The 21,314-nt window shown below is 37.7% G+C and overlaps 1 long non-coding RNA gene and 1 pseudogene across 1 annotated transcript; both read right to left on the bottom strand.

The window, feature by feature from the left end:
• Nucleotides 1-636: 636 nt before the first annotated feature.
• LOC127927080 (NLR family CARD domain-containing protein 3-like) lies at nucleotides 637-17,848 on the bottom strand (annotated as a pseudogene).
• Nucleotides 17,033-17,483, bottom strand: LOC127927083 (uncharacterized). Its single transcript, XR_008126092.1, has 3 exons — nucleotides 17,378-17,483; nucleotides 17,231-17,335; nucleotides 17,033-17,181 (listed from the first exon to the last, which is right to left on the bottom strand). It is a non-coding gene; the product is annotated as an uncharacterized LOC127927083 (long non-coding RNA).
• Nucleotides 17,849-21,314: the final 3,466 nt, after the last annotated feature.

Below are 21,314 nucleotides of genomic sequence, written 5' to 3'. Positions count from 1 at the left end.
AACATAAAAGACAACACATGATCACATTGGTATTTTAACAGTGTTGTTGTAAGAGGTCCTCACAACTATAGAAAGACGTGCATGTGTGTGTGTGTCAGAATGTGTGTGTGTGTGTGTGTCCAGAGTGTGTGTGTGTGTCCAGAGTGTGTGTGTGTGTGTGTGTCCAGAGTGTGTGTACAGAGTGTGTGTGTGTCCAGAGTGTGTGTGTGTCCAGATTGTGTGTGTGTGTCCAGAATGTGTGTGTGTCCAGTGTGTGTGTGTGTCCAGTGTGTGTGTGTGTGTCCAGAGTGTGTGTGTGTCCAGTGTGTGTGTGTGTGTGTCCAGAATGTGTGTGTGTGTCCAGTGTGTGTGTGTGTGTGTCCAGTGTGTGCGTGTGTGTCCAGTGTGTGTGTGTGTGTCCAGAGTCTCTGTGTCCAGAGTCTGTGTGTCCAGAGAGTGTGTGTGTGTGTGTGTGTCCAGAGTGTGTGTCCAGAGTGTGTGTGTTTGTCCAGAGTGTGTGTGTGTCCAGAGTGTGTGTGTGTGTCCAGAGTGTGTGTGTGTGTCCTGAGTGTGTGTGTGTGTCCAGAGTGTGTGTGTGTCCAGAGTGTGTGTGTGTGTCCAGAGTGTGTGTGTGTCCAGAGTGTGTGTGTGTCCAGAGTGTGTGTGTGTGTCCAGAGTGTGTGTGTGTCCAGAGTGTGTGTGTGTCCAGAGTGTGTGTGTGTCCAGAGTGTGTGTGTGTCCAGAGTGTGTGTGTGTGTCCAGAGTGTGTGTGTGTGTCCAGTGTGTCTGTGTGTGTCCAGTGTGTGTGTGTGTGTCCAGTGTGTGTGTCCAGTGTGTGTGTGTGTGTGTGTGTCCACTGTGTGTGTGTGTGTATTTGTCCAGTATGTGTGTGTCCAGTGTGTGGGTTTGTGTGTGTGTCCACTGTGTGTGTTTGTCCAGTGTGTGTGTGTGTGTGTGTGTGTCCAGTGTGTGTGTGTGTCCTGTGTGTGTCCTGTGTGTGTGTGTGACCACTGTGTGTGTGTGTGTGTGTGTGTGTGTGTGTGTGTGTGTTTGTCCAGTGTGTGTTTGTCCAGTGTGTTTGTGTCCAGAGTGTGTGTGTGTCCAGTGTGTGTGTGTTTGTCCTGTGTGTGTGTGTGTGTGTGTCAAGTTATTATTTCAGGGACACTGAGGAGTCTTCATCATAAACCCTAAACCCTGGAAAGAGGGGCTCAGTGAATGTGGAGGTGAATGTGATCAGGTGGGTCAGTGTGTCAGAGGAGGCTCTATAGAAGGACAGAGTGCCGGCTGGCCTGTCCAGATACACTCCTACTCTGTGGGAGCTGGAGGAGGGGACGTCTATGGTAGTGAGATTACTATTGTGCCTGGCAATGTAACGGTTGACAGAGCAGAACAGACTCCAGGACTTGTCATTGTATCCAAGATAACAGTCATCACCCCCTCCTCTCCTGCTGATTCCTTTATATGTCACTCCTATAACAGCACCCTTTCTCCCATTCCACTCTACCTCCCAGTAACAGCGCCCAGTCAGACTCTCTCTACACAGCACCTGTCTACAGTCCTTAAATCTCTCTGGGTGATCAGGATACGGCTGCTTCTCTGTCCTACATGTCACCTTTCTGTTCTCCTCAGACAGAGAGAGGAGTCTGTTTACTGTGTTTAGGTCCAGTGTGAGATCACAGACATCTGATGGATGAAACCAGACACAATATTAGAAATCATCATCATTCACATTAGAATGTTAACTCACTTTTCACTAATTCATTTAATGTAGATGTTTCTAGGTATCAAAAGGAGAAGTTAAGGTAACTTGAGACTTGTTGAATGGTAATATAAAACACACTTATTCCCATTAATTACACACACACACACACACACTGTCAAACCAACTCTTTGTAAACTTTGGTGTCCCTGATTTCTGCTTCTGTAGAACTACAGCTGATATTTAATATGACCAAGTAAGTAATGATGGTGGTCTTTGACCTAACTTTAATTAAGACTTATTCTTAGTCATATTCTTCACAGCAGTCAACACTCACATTTTCTAAGCCCAGGTTTCATTCTGTTCTCTCCACCATGTTCAACACTGTAGCGGTAAGCAGAAGAACAGACAGTCATTGAGGGTTACACCTGAACACACACACACACACACACACACACACACACACACACACACACACACACACACACACACACACACACACACACACACACACACACACACACACACACACGCGTTGGTAAGAATGTGTGTGTCCAGTATGTGTGTGTGTCCAGTATGTGTGTGTGTCCAGTATGTGTGTGTGTGTCCAGTGTATGTGTGTGTGTGTGTTTGTACAGTGTGTGTGTGTGTGTTTGTACAGTGTGTGTGTGTACAGTGTGTGTCCAGTGTGTGTGTGTGTGTGTGTGTGTGTGTGTGTGTGTGTGTGTGTGTGTGTGTGTGTGTGTGTGTGTGTGTGTGTGTGTGTGTGTGTGTGTGTGTACAGTGTGTGTGTTTGTCCAGTGTGTGTGTATATCCAGTGTGTGTGTGTGTCCAGTGTGTGTTTGTCCAGTGTGTGAGTGTGTGTGGGTGTGTCCAGTGTGTGTGTGTCCAGTATGTGTGTGTCCAGTGTGTGTGTGTGTGTGTGTGTGTGTGTGTGTCCAGTGTGTGAGAGAGATTCACTGAACACTGAACACACACAACTTTGTATACAGACAGGACCCACACACACACACACACACACAGCATATAACTTTGTCCAAGTGGTGGTAATAATGTTTGTCTTAACTATCCTGATAAGTCCAACATGTCTGATATGAACATTGACATAAACCCTTTACATACTTGAGTTTCTCCAGTCTGCAGTGTGGATCCTCCAGTCCAGCAGAGAGCAGTCTGACTCCTGAGTCTCCTGGGTGATTGTAGCTCAGGTCCAGCACTCTCAGGTGTGAGGGGTTTGACCTCAGAGCTGAGACCAGAGAAGCACAGCCTTCCTCTGTGACTAGACAGCCTGACAGCCTGCAAAGAGTTAAATCATATTAAAATCACACTGATATTCTTTAGTGGTGAAAATAGTGGCAGTATATTTTTTCAACATATTCAGATATATCAGTGTCCTGAAACCTGACATATCTATTCATAAATTAAATATTGTATCATTATTAGAAATGACAAATGATCAAAGTATTGACTGCAGATAGAAACATGTATAGTACAAATATTATAGTAGACTGACCAGACCAGTTTAAAAAGCAGTATCAGTCAGAAGACAGACAGTGAGGAATCAGATTTAGATTGTATTGAGTATACAGTCCACACCATATCTATTTAGACAGTGAGGTATCAGATTTAGATTGTATTGAGTATACAGTCCACACCATATCTATTTAGACAGTGAGGTATCAGATTTAGATTGTATTGAGTATACAGTCCACACCATATCTATTTAGACAGTGAGGAATCAGATTTAGATTGTATTGAGTATACAGTCCACACCATATCTATTTAGACAGTGAGGTATCAGATTTAGATTGTATTGAGTATACAGTCCACACCATATCTATTTAGACAGTGAGGTATCAGATTTAGATTGTATTGAGTATACAGTCCACACCATATATTTTAATACATACAGTGTAAGTCAGAAGTTTACATACACCTTAGCCAAATACTTTTTACAAAATAATTTTTACAATTCCTGACATTTAATCCTAGTTATAATACCCTGTCTTAGGTCAGTTAGGATCACCACTTTATTTTAAGAATGTGAAATGTCAGAATAATAGTAAAGAGAATTATTTTTTCAGCTTTATTTCTTTCATCACATTCCCCCTGGGTCAGAAGTTTACATACACTCAATTACTATTTGGTAGAATTGCCTTTAAATTGTTTAACTTGGGTCAAATGTTTCAGGTAGCCTTCCACAAGCTTCCCACAATAAGTTGGGTGAATTTTGGCCCATTCCTCCTGACAGAGCTGGTGTAGCTGAGTCAGGTTTGTAGGCCTCCTTGCTCGCACACACTTTTTCAGTTCTGCCCACAAATGTTCTATGGGATTGAGGTCAGGGCTTTGTGATGACCACTCCAATACCTTGACTTTGTTGTCCTTAAGTCATTTTGCCACAACTTTGGACGTATGCTTGGGGTCATTGTCCAAAACATACTAAACTCTCACCATTACCAATTACAGAGACTACAACAAAACATGCTAACCTCTCACCATTATCAATAACAGAGGGGTTTGTACCTCTGTAACTTTCTCATTCATCATCATTCATTCATTATTATTCATAATCATGGTAGCATCCACATGAATGTAGAAGTGTTCAGAAACATCTTCTATTCTTACTGACAATACAAGTGAAGTGACTCCAAAATGACAGGACATTATTCACCATTCAGTTTCTATTAGGAAAAACATCTAAAACACAACCAAGACAAACTGCAAATTAATTCAACAAGTTAGTAGAATCACAAGCTTGATGTAATCACTGCAGGCATGGAATATGGGACCAAATACTAAACTTATGACTACTTTAATACACTATAAGTGAATGTTTCAGAGTAATTACGACTTTTTCAAATGGGAGAACTACATTATTAAAGTGCTTTCATATCTGATAATACTGACCTCAGAATCTCCAGTTTACAGTGGGGATTCCCCAGTCCAACAGAGAGCAGCTCCACTCCTGAATCCTTCAGGTCATTGTTACTCAGATCCAGCTCTCTCAGGTGTGAGGGTTTGACTCCAGAGCTGAGACCAGAGAAGCACAGCCTTCCTCTGTGACTCCACAGCCTGACAGCCTGACAAAGAGATCATCATGACTTCACAAACACACTGTTAATTTAACACCAGTAGTGTAGAAGGACAATGGCAGATGCATTTGGTTTATTCTCTCAAATAACATATAGATTCATCATCCGTTTCCTAGAATCGTATGGTCATAATACTAATGTTTATTACTAATGAAAATCAATGCATTTATTCAGTATGTTTTTCAATAAAATATCATATACATATTATAATACATATTTTTCTCTAAACTGAATATTTCTTCCTGATGATTAGTTCTTATATGTCATTTTATTTACTCACAGAACAGCTCTGGAGGCTTTGACCACTGGCAGCAGCCTCAGAAGACCTTCCTCTGATCTGGAGTATTTCTTCAGGTCAAACACATCCAGCTCCTTTTCTGAAGTCAGCAACACAAAGACCAGAGCTGACCACTGTGCAGGTGACAGTTCTTCTTCTGAGAGACTTCCTGAGGTCAGGTAGCTTTGGATCTCCTCCACTAGAGAATGGTCATTCAGTTCATTCAGACAGTGGAACAGATTGATGCTCCTCTCTGGAGAGGGATTCTTCCTGATCTTCTCCTTGATGTACTTGACTGTTTCTTCATGGCTCTGTGAGCTGCTTCTTGTCTTTGTCAGTAGACCTCGTAAGTGCTTCTGATTGGACTCCAGTGAGAGGCCCAGAAGGAAGCGGAGGAACAGGTCCAGGTTTCCTGTCTCACTTTGTAAGGCTTTATCCACAGCACTCTTGTAGAAAGTAACTTTACGCCTTTGTTTGATCCTCACAGAAAAGCTCCTGGACGTCGTTCTCAGTTTGTCCATTACATTCTCATTGTTGTTGATGAATGAGAGGAACACATATACAGCAGCCAGAAACTCCTGAATGCTCAGATGAACAAAGCAGTACACCTTGTCCTGGTACAGCCCACATTCCTCTTTAAAGAGCTGTGTGCACAATCCTGAGTACACTGAGGCTTCGTTGACATCAATGCCAGCCACTTTCAGGTCTTCTTCATAGAAAATCAGATTGCCCTTCACAAGCTGTTGAAAAGCCAGTTTTCCCAGTGACAGAATGCTCTCTTTATTCCAGTGTGGACCTGTCTCTTCTTTCCCAAGATACTTTTCATTCTTCTGTTTGGTATAAAACATCACAAGGTGTGTGTACATCTCAGTCAGAGTCTTGGGCATCTCTTCTCTCTTGTGTTTCAGCATGTATTCAAGGACTATAGCAGAAATCCAACAGAAGACTGGAATGTGGCACATGATGTGGAGGCTCCTTGATGTCTTTATGTGTGAGATGATTCTGCTGGCCAGGTCCTCATCACTGAATCTCTTCCTGAAGTACTCCTCCTTCTGTGGGTCATTGAACCCTCGTACCTCTGTCACCTGGTCAACACACCCTAAAGGGATCTTATTGGCTGCTGCAGGTCGGGTAGTTATCCAGAGGAGAGCAGAGGAAGCAGATTTCCCTTGATGAGATTTGTCAGCAGAACATCCACTGAGGTTGACTCTGTGACGTCACAACAGATCTTGTTCTTCTGGAAGTCTAGGGGCAGTCGGCACTCATCCAGACCATCAAAGATGAACAGAACTTTGTACTTGTTGTAGTTGGAGATTCCTGATTGTTTGGTTTCCATTGAGAAGTGATTGAGAAGTTTAATCAAACTGTGTTTGTCCCCTTTCATCAAATTCAGCTCCCGGAAAGGGAATGAAAATACAAATTGGACATCCTGATTTGCTTTTCCTTCAGCCCAGTCCAGAATGAACTTCTGCACAGAGACTGTTTTTCCAATGCCAGCGACTCCCTTTGTCAGCACAGTTCTGATAGTTTTGTCTTGTCCAGTTAAGGGTTTGAAGATGTCATTACATTTGATTGCAGTCTCTGGTCTTGCTTGTTTCCTGGTTGTTGTCTCAATCTGTCTCAGCTCATGTTCATTATTGACCTCTCCTGTTCCACCCTCTGTGATGTAGAGCTCTGTGTAGATCTTATTGAGAAGTGTTGGGTTTCCTTGTTTAGCGATCCCCTCAAATACACATTGAAACTTCTTCTTTAGATTAGATTTGAGTTCACGTTGGCAAATCACAGCAAGCTCATCTGAATGAAGAAATAACACAGAATATTTTAATATTCATGTTTTACATTATTGTAGGGCTTATAAAGTTTTAAATTACAATAATTATTCTCTTAACTGACTGTATAAATGTGTAAATGTTTTCATAATGCATTATAGACTGGTGTGACTGATTATATTATTATTGGTATTATTGATGGGATTATTAATGTTCTCTCTCTCTCTAAATTAATCTGCAAAATTGTAATTATTCGCCTACCTCCTCCTTTTGCACACATTGTATATAGACTCCCCATTTTTTTCTACTGTGTTATTGACTTGTTAATTGTTTACTCCATGTGTAACTCTGTGTTGTCTGCTCACACTGCTATGCTTTATCTTGGCCAGTTCGAAGTTGCAAGTGAGAACTTGTTCTCAACTAGCCTACCTGGTTAAATAAAGGTGAAATAAAAAAATAAAAAAAATAAAAAACAAAACAACACATCCCTGCTGCTACTTGACGAGGTCACTAGGTGTTGTGTTAAGGCTGCTACAATATCATTGAGTTACACAGCTACTTTAGCTGTACTTTAGCTACAGCTTTTAAATGTTATAAAACAGCATTCAACATGAGGCAGACAGATCTTACATTTCTCCAGTGTGTCAGCAAGCTTCTTCTGGTTCATTTTCCTCAGGATGTGCAGTGTGATCTTCAGAGCCCCCTCTCTGGCACTGCTCTCCTGCTTCTCATCTTCAGGGTCCACCACTTCCTCATCCTGAATCTGACTCTCAAAGCCTTCTGGGAGTTCTGGACTAAGAATCCTCTTGAACATCTTTAGCTCGTTCTTCACAAATGTCATCATTTTCTCTTCAAGCAACTGAAATAAATCAAGTCAATCAGTTAAGCAAGAGACTAAATGCTTCTCATTAACACATTAATGAATGATTGACAGATCAACTTTACTTGAGGTAAACAAAAATAAATGTACATAACAGGACCACATACACTGAATATGGAGTCCAGGTCTGTTTGATGACTCTGGGAAGACTGACCACTGAGAATCTCTGACTCTGATCTCTCCTGTTGGTTTCTGTGGACAAAACATGAGGTTACATCTCCTCATCCAGGGAGCACACACACACACACACACACACACACACACACACACACACACACACACACACACACACACACACACACACACACACACACACACACACACACACACACACACACACACACACACACACAGGGAGGGAGGGAGGGAGGGAATGTTGTGTTTGTTTATTGTTGTTTTAGGACTATGAAAATGGACAAAAGGATGAACCTATGGATTATGAAAACAACAACAATAAATGGGAAAATGGGAGGAGAAATGACTAGAGACAGTATTGTTTAACTCACTGACCAGGACCCATGAGTTCTTCTTACCTTTGTTCAGTAGAAAAGTCTCCCTCTCTAAAGGATATAGGTAGATTCATAGACTTGTCACTCTTCATGGACACACAGCTGGGAACAGGGGAGGCTGGTCTCTCCTGCTTGATTGGGCTTCAACACAACAGAGACAAACATTACATCTCTCATCTACTCTGAGCTCAGATGGGGAAACATAAGAAGAGTTTCATTCCAAAACGCTGTGTCCACTTTCAGAAATGTTGGTAAATTATATTTGATTGTTTATAGAAATTATTAAATGACTTCAAGTCTTTATAAAGGTTTCTAAAGTGGTACAGTATATAGAATGTAGTATATAGTATATAGTTACAGTATATAGAATGTAGTATATAGTATATAGTTACAGTATATAGAATGTAGTATATAGTATATAGTTACAGTATATAGAATGTAGTATATAGTTACAGTATATAGAATGTAGTATATAGTTACAGTATATAGAATGTAGTATATAGTATATAGTTACAGTATATAGAATGTAGTATATAGTTACAGTATATAGAATGTAGTATATAGTATATAGTTACAGTATATAGAATGTAGTATATAGTATATAGTATATAGTTACAGTATATAGAATGTAGTATATAGTTACAGTATATAGAATGTAGTATATAGTATATAGTTACAGTATATAGAATGTAGTATATAGTTACAGTATATAGAATGTAGTATATAGTATATAGTTACAGTATATAGAATGTAGTATATAGTATATAGTTACAGTATATAGAATGTAGTATATAGTATATAGTTACAGTATATAGAATGTAGTATATAGTATATAGTATATAGTTACAGTATATAGAATGTAGTATATAGTATATAGTTACAGTATATAGAATGTAGTATATAGTATATAGTATATAGTTACAGTATATAGAATGTAGTATATAGTTACAGTATATAGAATGTAGTATATAGTATATAGTTACAGTATATAGAATGTAGTATATAGTATATAGTTACAGTATATAGAATGTAGTATATAGTTACAGTATATAGAATGTAGTATATAGTATATAGTTACAGTATATAGAATGTAGTATATAGTATATAGTTACAGTATATAGAATGTAGTATATAGTATATAGTTACAGTATATAGAATGTAGTATATAGTTACAGTATATAGAATGTAGTATATAGTATATAGTTACAGTATATAGAATGTAGTATATAGTTACAGTATATAGAATGTAGTATATAGTATATAGTTACAGTATATAGAATATATAGTATATAGTTACAGTATATAGAATGTAGTATATAGTATATAGTTACAGTATATAGAATGTAGTATATAGTATATAGTTACAGTATATAGAATGTAGTATATAGTATATAGTTACAGTATATAGAATGTAGTATATAGTATATAGTTACAGTATATAGAATGTAGTATATAGTAGTATATAGTATATAGTATATAGAATGTAGTATATAGTATATAGTTACAGTATATAGAATGTAGTATATAGTATATAGTTACAGTATATAGAATGTAGTATATAGTATATAGTTACAGTATATAGAATGTAGTATATAGTATATAGTTACAGTATATAGAATGTAGTATATAGTATATAGTTACAGTATATAGAATGTAGTATATAGTATATAGTTACAGTATATAGAATGTAGTATATAGTATATAGTATGTAGTATATAGTATATAGTTACAGTATATAGAATGTAGTATATAGTATATAGAATGTAGTATATAGTATATAGTTACAGTATATAGAATGTAGTATATAGTATATAGTTACAGTATATAGAATGTAGTATATAGTTACAGTATATAGAATGTAGTATATAGTATATAGTTACAGTATATAGAATGTAGTATATAGTATATAGTTACAGTATATAGAATGTAGTATATAGTATATAGTTACAGTATATAGAATGTAGTATATAGTATATAGTTACAGTATATAGAATGTAGTATATAGTATATAGTTAATAATAATATAATAATAATAATAATATATGCCATTTAGCAGACGCTTTTATCCAAAGCGACTTACAGTCGTGTGCATACATTCTACGTATGGGTGGTCCCGGGGATCGAACCCACTACCCTGGCGTTATAAGCGCCATGCTCTACCAACTGAGCTACAGAAGGACCAAGTAGTTACAGTATATAGAATGTAGTATATAGTATATAGTAACTGTCAGTAATAATAAAAATAAATCACTGTTTGTTAAGGTAGTTATAGACAGTACAGCAACAATAATAATAATAATAATAATAATAATAATAATAATAATAATAATAAGTCACTGTTTGTTAAGGTAGTTATAGACAGTACAGCAACAATAATAATAATAATAATAATAATAATAATAATAATAATAATAATAAGTCACTGTTTGTTAAGGTAGTTATAGACAGTACAGCAACAATAATAATAATAATAATAATAATAATAATAATAATAAGTCACTGTTTGTTAAGGTAGTTATAGACAGTACAGCAACAATAATAATAATAATAATAATAATAATAATAATAATAATAAGTCACTGTTTGTTAAGGTAGTTATAGACAGTACAGCAACAACAATAATAATAATAATAATAACAATAATAATAATAATAATAATAAGTCACTGTTTGTTAATGTAGTTATAGACAGTACAGCAACAATAATAATAATAATAATAATAAGTCACTGTTTGTTAAGGTAGTTATAGACAGTACAGCAACAATAATAATAATAATAATAATAATAATAATAATAATAATAATAATAATAATAAGTCACTGTCTGTTAAGGTAGTTATAGACAGTACAGCAACAATAATAATAATAATAATAATAATAATAATAACAATAATAATAATAATAATAAGTCACTGTTTGTTAAGGTAGTTCTAGACAGTTACATTGTCACACCCTGACCATAGTTTGCTTTGTATGTTTCTATGTTTTGTTTGGTCAGGGTGTGATCTGAGTGGGCATTCTATGTTGTGTGTCTAGTTTGTCTGTTTCTATGTTTTGTTTGGTCAGGGTGTGATCTGAGTGGGCATTCTATGTTGTGTGTCTAGTTTGTCTGTTTCTGTGTTTGGCCTGATATGGTTCTCAATCAGAGGCAGGTGTTAGTCATTGTCTCTGATTGGGAACCATATTTAGGTACCCTGTTTTGTGTTGGGTTTTGTGGGTGATTGTTCCTGTCTTTGTGTTTGTTACACCAGATAGGGCTGTTTTGTTTTTCACGTTTTTTGTTTTTTTTGTATATTGTTCTATTTTCATCTTTATTAAAGATGTATCACAATAACCACGCTGCGTTTTGGTCCGCCTCTCCTTCAACAGAAGAATCTCGTTACAGTTGTTTATCTCACTGACCAATGAGTTCTTCTTACCTTTGTTCGGTAGAAAAGTCTCCCTCTCTAAACTTCGTAGGTAGATTCATAGACTTGTCACTCTTCATGGACACACAGCTGGGAATAGGGGAGGCTGGTCTCTTCTGCTTGATTGGACTTCAACACAACAGAGACAAACATTACATCTCTCATCTACTCTGAGTTCAGATGGGGAAACATAAGAAGTGTTTCATTCCAAAATGCTACACATCACTTTTCAGAAATGTTGGTAAATTACATTTTATTGTTTAATAACTTGTAACCTAACTTTTGAGAAAATGACCTTTGAATGTTTTGGTACCTACTGGAGAGCTCTTCTTTGTCTACAGGGCTGTTACTTTGGCAGATAATGTCACCCATCTAAATAAATATTTAATTTTTAACAAATTGTATGGTGTTTTTGGTTGATGTCAGTTTTCCATTGTTTGTTATGCTATAAATTGTTATTTTATGGTTGTAAGTGGTGAAATGAACTAGAAAATGTTAAATAATTACTACTTTAGTAAAGAATTACACATTATTCAGTACTTCAGTAATACTGCAGTTGCTGCAGTTGCTACATAATTCCAACAAATATTTATTAATTAAAAATCATAATCTGAGGTAGCAACTGAGTCAGATCTAGAAATCAATGAGCTAGATCTGTCCATTTGGTTTGTAACTCAGTGAACCTGCGCAGCATTCGCTCAATTAGATGCCTACAAAGAACATTTTGATACATATCAAATTACCCAGCAGCCATTAAGAAACAACAAGTCGCCAAAAATGTGTCATTTCTTAACATTTCTTCAGGCTGTTTAAATCTGCTACATCTTGATGAATAGGACAGGGACATGTGTTTTGTTTTGATTGTATACCTTTTCGGAAAACAATTATGGTTCAAATGGTTTGATGCGCCAGGCATCACAACTGGGTTACCTGAACCTTAACGTTTGATGGCTATGCGCCAGGCATCACAACTGGGTTACCTGAACCTTAACGTTTGATGGCTATGCGCCAGACAACTGGGTTACCTGAACCTTTAAGGGAACGAGGGCAGTATTGAAAAGCCGAAAATAAACTGCCTCAGGCCTGAAGCTAGGATATGCATATGCATGGTAGTATTGGATTGAAAACACTCTAAAGTTTCCAAAACTGTTCAAATAACTGTTTAAATAGTAAAACACTGATATGGCAGGCGAAAACCTGAGGAAAAGCCATCCAGGAAGTGGGATTCTTTTGATGTTAGTGTTTTTCCATTGAAAGTCTATCGACAACATAAGTGGACAGGACCCAGATTGCAGTTTCTATGGCTTCCACTAGATGTCAACAGTCTTTAGACATTGTTTCAGGATTGTATTCTGAGAAATGAAGAAGAATGACAGCATTTCATGAGTGGTCGAATGAACTAGAACAAACTAAAACAAACATGTATTGTGTAACATGGAGTCTTGAGAGTGCAACCATATGAAGATCATCAAAGGTAAGTGAATAATTGTATCGTCATTTCTGACTTTCATGACTCCTCTACTTGGCTGGAAAATGTTTGCATGCTTTTGTATGCGGAGCGCTGTCCTCAGATAATCACATGGTATACTTTTGCCCTAAAGCCTTTTTGAAATCTGACACAGCGGCTGGATTAACAAGAAGTTAAGCTTTATTTTGATGTATGACACTTGTATCTTCATGAAAGTTAAATATTTATATTTCTGTAATTTGAATTTCACGCTCTGCAATTTCACCGGATGTTGTCGAGGTGTCCCACTAGCGGGATGCTAGTGGTTTTAACATGTACACTTTAACGTGTTCACAGGTGAACAGTGAGTTTTCACAAAGTAGCCCTAACCTTGTTAATAATAAGCTACCTGAGGTCAGAGTTCATGGTTAATGTCGACAGGTCTCATTGATACAATAGAGAAGCTGGCATTGTGACGCAGAACAATGAGCTGGGAATAGAACGTTCAGAAAGTGAGATGGTGCCACGGAGCTCAATAGAACTAATAGGAGCTGGCATTGTGACGCAGAACAATGAGCTGGGAATAGAAAGTTCAGAAAGTGAGATGGTGCCACGGAGCTCAATAGAACTAATAGGAGCTGGCATTGTGACGCAGAACAATGAGCTGGGAATAGAACGTTCAGAAAGTGAGATGGTGCCACGGAGCTCAATAGACATTTTACATTACATTTAAGTCATTTAGCAGACGCTCTTATCCAGAGCGACTTACAAATTGGTGCATTTACCTTATGACATCCAGTGGAACAGCCACTTTACAATAGTGCATCTAAATCTTTTAAGGGGGGTGAGAAGGATTACTTTATCCTATCCTAGGTATTCCTTAAAGAGGTGGGGTTTCAGGTGTCTCCGGAAGGTGGTGATTGACTCCGCTGTCCTGGCATCGTGAGGGAGTTTGTTCCACCATTGGGGGCCAGAGCAGCGAACAGTTTTGACTGGGCTGAGCGGGAACTGTACTTCCTCAGTGGTAGGGAGGCGAGCAGACCAGAGGTGGATGAACGCAGTGCCCTTGTTTGGGTGTAGGGCCTGATCAGAGCCTGGAGGTACTGAGGTGCCGTTCCCCTCACAGCTCCGTAGGCAAGCACCATGGTCTTGTAGCGGATGCGAGCTTCAACTGGAAGCCAGTGGAGAGAGCGGAGGAGCGGGGTGACGTGAGAGAACTTGGGAAGGTTGAACACCAGACGGGCTGCGGCGTTCTGGATGAGTTGTAGGGGTTTAATGGCACAGGCAGGGAGCCCAGCCAACAGCGAGTTGCAGTAATCCAGACGGGAGATGACAAGTGCCTGGATTAGGACCTGCGCCGCTTCCTGTGTGAGGCAGGGTCGTACTCTGCGGATGTTGTAGAGCATGAACCTACAGGAACGGGCCACCGCCTTGATGTTAGTTGAGAACGACAGGGTGTTGTCCAGGATCACGCCAAGGTTCTTAGCGCTCTGGGAGGAGGACACAATGGAGTTGTCAACCGTGATGGCGAGATCATGGATAGAATAGAACTAATAGGAGCTGGCAGGGTGAAACATGACCAGAAATAAGGCCTGTTTTTTCACAATTACCTCATAACATATGGTAATGTTATGAAACTGGGCTCCATGGCGGATGCAGTGAACTATTCATCAGAAAAAAAGTTGTGTGTCCAGCCTACTTGAGGCACCCCAAAAATAATATTCAAATTATTTACCCGGGGTTCAATACCTGTTATTGAGGCGCACGGAAAATAATATTCAAAAGTTCGGTCCTTGGACACAGACGGGTTAAACACTAAAGTTACCGTCCATCTAGTGAAGAGAGGAGAACCGGACAGAGGTAGCCAGCTTCCGTCAACGAGAGAGGGAGAAGTCCTCACCGGGATTTAACAGGTGGAAGAAACGACCGGGGAGCTCCATCGGTCCACAAGAAATGCAGACAGCCGGTGATGATGTAAATCAAATCAAATCAAATTGTATTTGTCACATACACATGGTTAGCAGATGTTAACGCGAGTGTAGCGAAATGCTTGTGCTTCTAGTTCCGACAATGCAGTAATAACCAACAAGTAATCTAACTAACAATTCCAAAACTACTGTCTTATACACAGTGTAAGGGGATAAAGAATATGTACATAAGGATATATGAATGAGTACAGAGCAGCATAGGCAAGATACAGTAGATGGTATCGAGTACAGTATATACATATGAGATGAGTATGTAAACAAAGTGGCATAGTTAAAGTGGCTAGTGATACATGTATTACATAAGGATGCAGTCGATGATATAGAGTACAGTATATACGTATGCATATGAGATGAATAATGTAGGGTAAGTAACATTATATAAGGTAGCATTGTTTAAAGTGGGTAGTGATATATTTACATCATTTCCCATTTTAGAGGCAGGGCCCCCTGCTCTCATTTTAGAGGCAGGGCCCCCTCCTCTCTCTCCTCAGAGAGACTCATTTTAGAGGCAGGGCCCCCTCCTCTCTCTCCTCAGAGAGACTCATGTAGTGGTAGCTATGGTAACTAGGATGCTGCTGGTAGAGTAGCTAGCTAGCAACTAGCCTGGTTAGTTAGCAGGTCTTTCGGCTGACCCTCGTCTCGAGGATGATGACAAATCCAGTGAACCACAAAATGAAACAAGGACAGAGAGAGAAAAGGATCTGACTACACTCATACTGTCTCTGACCGTAAAGAATAAAGCAAATTGAACAATAGACTTCGCAGTCTCAACACTGTAACGAACTCTGAGATCTGGCCCCATATCCACAAAGTGTCTCAGAGTAGAGAATTGGTGGTATAAGTGCGGAGAATAAACACATTTTACACTTATGGGTATAAATTAAAGCTATGCATGAAGTCTCTAGTCCCACCTAGTCAGCAGATATTTAGGACACCTCGTGAGCTGTCCTAAGTAGTTAAGAGTTAACAGCAGGTGTCCTAAGTAGTTAAGAGTTAACAGCTGTCCTAAGTAGTTAAGAGTTAACAGCAGGTGTCTTAATAATACTATAAAATAATGTGGTTCCTGTGCCACATGTAATTGCTTTGTAGTAATTTATAATAATGTGTTTATATTTCTATATGATCAATCCATAAATAATATAGACCTACATGCAACAGTATGTCTTGTGCTTTTGGCAATGGTTTATGTATAACAAGTGATACCATTTTGCAGATTCACTCATGCGTATTTCTGAAGATTAACTCAGGTTTTCGCCCAAAGGCTAAGGAGTTGGAGATGTGGCAAGAATTTGACTTGTGGTTGAAAGGTGGCTGGTTCGAATCCCGGGCCGGGTGCTGGAAAATACAGGCGGATTTGACCTGTCCACTGGAGGGCTGCTGGTTTCACATCCTCAAAACATTCACCTTTCGTTGATCAGAACTCGAGAGGCTCTTCTTCACTGAACCCTAAAATATATAATTTTATAATTTTATAAATGTTTTATAAATGTTAGAATTTTAGTGGTTCCATATATTAAGGAAGTGATAGAAGCCTTTTTGGTTCTATACCTTCTTCTTCCTTGTTTTCTAAGAGTGTATAATAAACACGTTGTTATTCTGATTATTTAATTATCTACATCATGTTATTTCAAGTTCTCCCTTTGGAGCACAACATTATGTTGTTAAATAATAATCCTAAATTGGACATGGATATAAATGGATATAAATGGGGAAGTTGAAGGCATCTAGGGCGTAATATGTGTTCGATGAAAATGAACATTGTATACAACGTTGTAGGCAACATTATTGGCAAGGAACATGATACCTACTATGCCAAAGATATTTAGAGTTGTTAAACGGGTGTGAAGAGTGTGTTGATATAACGGTTATATTATCAAAATTCTGCTTGTAACAACGATCAGAATTTGTAATAAAAAAAATATGTATTCCATTATATTAGTCAATAATTAAGAGGCAAAGTGGTCATGTCATGTGAAAATTCTATCAAATATCTTACATATCAACGAGTCAGGGTGCCGCAGAACCAGTACCTCCACAGACCCCGGATTGAGAACCCCTGCAGTACCTCCACAGACCCCGGATTGAGAACCCCTGCAGTACCTCCACAGACCCCGGATTGAGAACCCCTGCAGTACCTCCACAGACCCTGGATTGAGAACCCCTGAACCCCTCCACAGACAGTACCTCCACAGACCCCGGATTGAGAACCCCTGCAGTACCTCCACAGACCCCGGATTGAGAACCCCTGCAGTACCTCCACAGACCCCGGATTGAGAACCCCTGCAGTACCTCCACAGACCCCCTCCACAGGATTGAGAACCCCTGCAGTACCTCCACAGACCCCGGATTGAGAACCCCTGCAGTACCTCCACAGACCCCGGATTGAGAACCCCTGCAGTACCTTCACAGACCCCGGATTGAGAACCCCTGCACTACCTCCACAGACCCCTGATTTAGCAAATGCTCTTATCCAGAGTGACTTACAGTAAGTGCATTCATCTTAATTAAGATAGCTATGTGAGTATATATATATATATATATATATATATATATATATATATATATATATATATATATATATATATATATATATATACCCATCTAAAATCTATTAGTTAAAAATCTGAGAACAGTAATATTGAAGGTACCCATAAGCAACCATTTCTGATTAAAACACAAATGTGAACATTTTGGAAATAAACTCATAATAATGATATCAAAAATTGTCATCTCACCTCTTAGCTTTGGTGTCATGTTCCCCAGAGAGACTCCTTTTAGAGGCAGGGCCCCCTTCTTTCTCGCTCCAGAGACTCATTTTAGAGGCAGGGCCCCCTCCGCTCTCTCCCCAGAGAGACTCATTTTAGAGCACTGACCCCTAAACAGAGATCCAAAATGTTGTTTGTGGTTAACACAGTAATTATTTAATGTCAATTGTTATAATTTATTATTTATCTCTTATAAAACATTTACTAACAGACACAGAAACAATCAGATGATTTAATGCAATCACATTAAAATGCAGTTGTGACATTTCATCTCCATGGTAACTGTCTGTAATAATAATAAGTCACTGTTTGTTAAGGTAGTTATAGACAGTACAGCAACAATAATAATAATAATAATAATAATAATAATAATAATAATAAGTCACTGTTTGTTAAGGTAGTTATAGACGGTACAGCAACAATAATAATAATAATAATAATAATAAGTCACTGTTTGTTAAGGTAGTTATAGATAATAATAATAATAATAATAATAATAATATATCACTGTTTGTTAAGGTAGTTATAGACAGTACAGCAACAATAATAATAATAATAATAATTATAAGTCACTGTTTGTTAAGGTAGTTATAGACAGTACAGCAACAATAATAATAATAATAATAATAATAATAATAATAATAATAATAATTCACTGTTTGTTAAGGTAGTTATAGACAGTACAGCAACAATAATAATAATAATAATAATAATATAAGTCACTGTTTGTTAAGGTAGTTATAGACAGTACAGCAACAATAATAATAATAATAATAATAATATAAGTCACTGTTTGTTAAGGTAGTTATAGACAGTACAGCAACAATAATAATAATAATAATAATAATATATCACTGTTTGTTAAGGTAGTTATAGACAGTACAGCAACAATAATAATAATAATAATAATAATAATGTCACTGTTTGTTAAGGTAGTTATAGACAGTACAGCAACAATAATAATAATAATAATAATAATAATGTCACTGTTTGTTAAGGTAGTTATAGACAGTACAACAACAATAATAATAATAATAATAATAATGTCAATAATAACAGTACAGTCAATAATAATAATAATAATAATAATGTCTGTTTGTTAAGGTAGTTATAGACAGTACAGCAACAACAATAATAATAATAATAATAATAATGTCACTGTTTGTTAAGGTATTATAGACAGTACAGCAACAACAATAATAATAATAATAATAATAATGTCACTGTTTGTTAAGGTAGTTATAGACAGTACAGCAACAATAATAATAATAATAAGTCACTGTTTGTTAAGGTAGTTATAGACAGTACAGCAACAATAATAATAATAATAATAATAATAATAATAATAATAATAATAAGTCACTGTTTGTTAAGGTAGTTCTAGACAGTACAGCAACAATAATAATAATAATAATAATAATAATAATAATAATAATAATAATAATAATAAGTCACTGTTTGTTAAGGTAGTTATAGACAGTACAGCAACAATAATAATAATAATAATAATAATAATAATAATAATAATAATAATAATAATAATAATAATAAGTCACTGTTTGTTAAGGTAGTTATAGACAGTACAGCAACAATAATAATAATAATAATAATAATAATAATAATAATAGTTATAGACAATAATAATAATAATAATAATAATAATAAGTCACTGTTTGTTAAGGTAGTTATAGACAGTACAGCAACAATAATAATAATAATAATAATAATAATAATAATAAGTTACTGTTTGTTAAGGTAGTTATAGACAGTACAGCAACACAAGGCCATGTCTCACACTTATTTTTATTCATTAAAGTAGGATATTTATTGTCTTTCAATCTGTTATTTTCTAAATGTATCTGAGAATGTAGACAGAAGGGCTAAAACGGACTTGATTGATCTGAGGAGGAAATCTTTGATCCATTCAGAAAGGTTTTTTTGCAACAAGTAAGATATTTTGTATAATGTAAAGTAGACGAGGTTATAATGTATAGTAGTGGGTTGTTAGTGATATGTAGATGTTATATTATGTAAAGTAGGCTAGGTTATAATGTATATTAGTGGTTTGTTAGTGATATGTAGATGTTATATAATGCACACATGACTGTAAGTATAAAAGCGTCTGCTAAATGGCATATATTATTATTATTATTATTATTATATTATGTAAAGTAGACTAGGTTATAATGTATAGTAGTGGGTTGTTAGTGATATGCAGATCAAGGTCTATACCTCAGCTATAGCCTACATATCATAGATGACCAGATCAGTTCACAGAGACCATCAGGTTTGTCAGCATGATAAGTGACCCTAACTCAAACCTACTCTGACTATTTAATTCTCTCTTCGCCAAGGAGCTCGCAGTGTGGCAGACTTTGTGATAGAATTCAGGACATTGGCTGTGGAGAGTGGTTGGAATGAGGAATCACTACAAGCGGTTTTTTACCAGGGGTTGTCGGAGCAACTCAAGGACGAGCTGATCTCCTATCCAGAGCCTAGTGACCTAGATAGTTTGGTCACCTTAGCTATTCGGGTAGATAATAGAGTCCGAGAGAGAAGGAGGTAGAAGCAGTGGGGTCCATCTAATCAATCTGAGACTTTGTTACCATTCGGGTCAGGAAGTGGACCAGAACGGGTTGATAATTTTCCCTCACACGGGATTAGTGGAGGAGTCCTGCCGCCAGATCCTGAACCTATGCAAGTGGGGCGGCACGGGTTAACTAAGGACGAGTGCCAACATAGACGTGAGACCAACAGCTGCCTCTACTGTGGTAGCTCGGGACATTACATCTCCGTTTGTCCTCAGCGCCCGTTAAACTGCTCGGCTCGTTAAGTTTGGGAGGTTTGTTAGCGAGCCAGTTTCAACCTCTCAAGAGCCCTGTCAGACCTCGTTTTCCTGCTACCCTCATAAATAAGAATCAGAGTTTAGAGTTTAGCGATTAACGCTTTCATCGATTCAGGTGCCGATGAGAGCTTCATTGATGCCGACTTAGTGGAACTGCTGGGGCTTTCCAAGGAGCCATTGAAGCAACCACTCTGAACGGCAGTAGTCTGGCACGGATCACTATGAGGACTGAACCGGTTAAGATGTTGTTGTCGGGAATCATTTAGAGGTTATTTCTTTTTTCATTCTGCCTTCCCCCATGTTCCTCTGGTTCTTGGATACCCCTGGCTAAAAGAACACAATCCTTCGTTCGATTGGGTGACTGGTAAGGTAACTAGTTGGAGCATTGAGTGCCATGCTAACTGCCTCAGGACTGCCTGTTCTCATGCTGTCCCCAGTCGGGTCAGTGAGTCTGCTCCTCCTGATTTGTCCCTGGTTCCTGAAACATATCACGAGTTGGGTGAGGTGTTCAGTAAGCAGAAAGCTCAGTCACTTCCTCCCCACCGACCTTATGATTGTACAATTAAGCTGTTCCCTGGAGCTGCCTTTCCCAAGGGACGGTTATACAGTATTTCTCGACCTGAGCTGGAGGCCCTGGAGACCTACATATAGGAGTCTC

This window comes from Oncorhynchus keta, unplaced genomic scaffold (assembly GCF_023373465.1).
Source record: "Oncorhynchus keta strain PuntledgeMale-10-30-2019 unplaced genomic scaffold, Oket_V2 Un_contig_932_pilon_pilon, whole genome shotgun sequence".
In the NCBI taxonomy this organism is placed as follows: domain Eukaryota; kingdom Metazoa; phylum Chordata; class Actinopteri; order Salmoniformes; family Salmonidae; genus Oncorhynchus; species Oncorhynchus keta.
The sequence above is the reverse complement of the archived record's forward strand: the minus strand, read 5'-3'. Positions and strand labels throughout refer to the sequence as shown.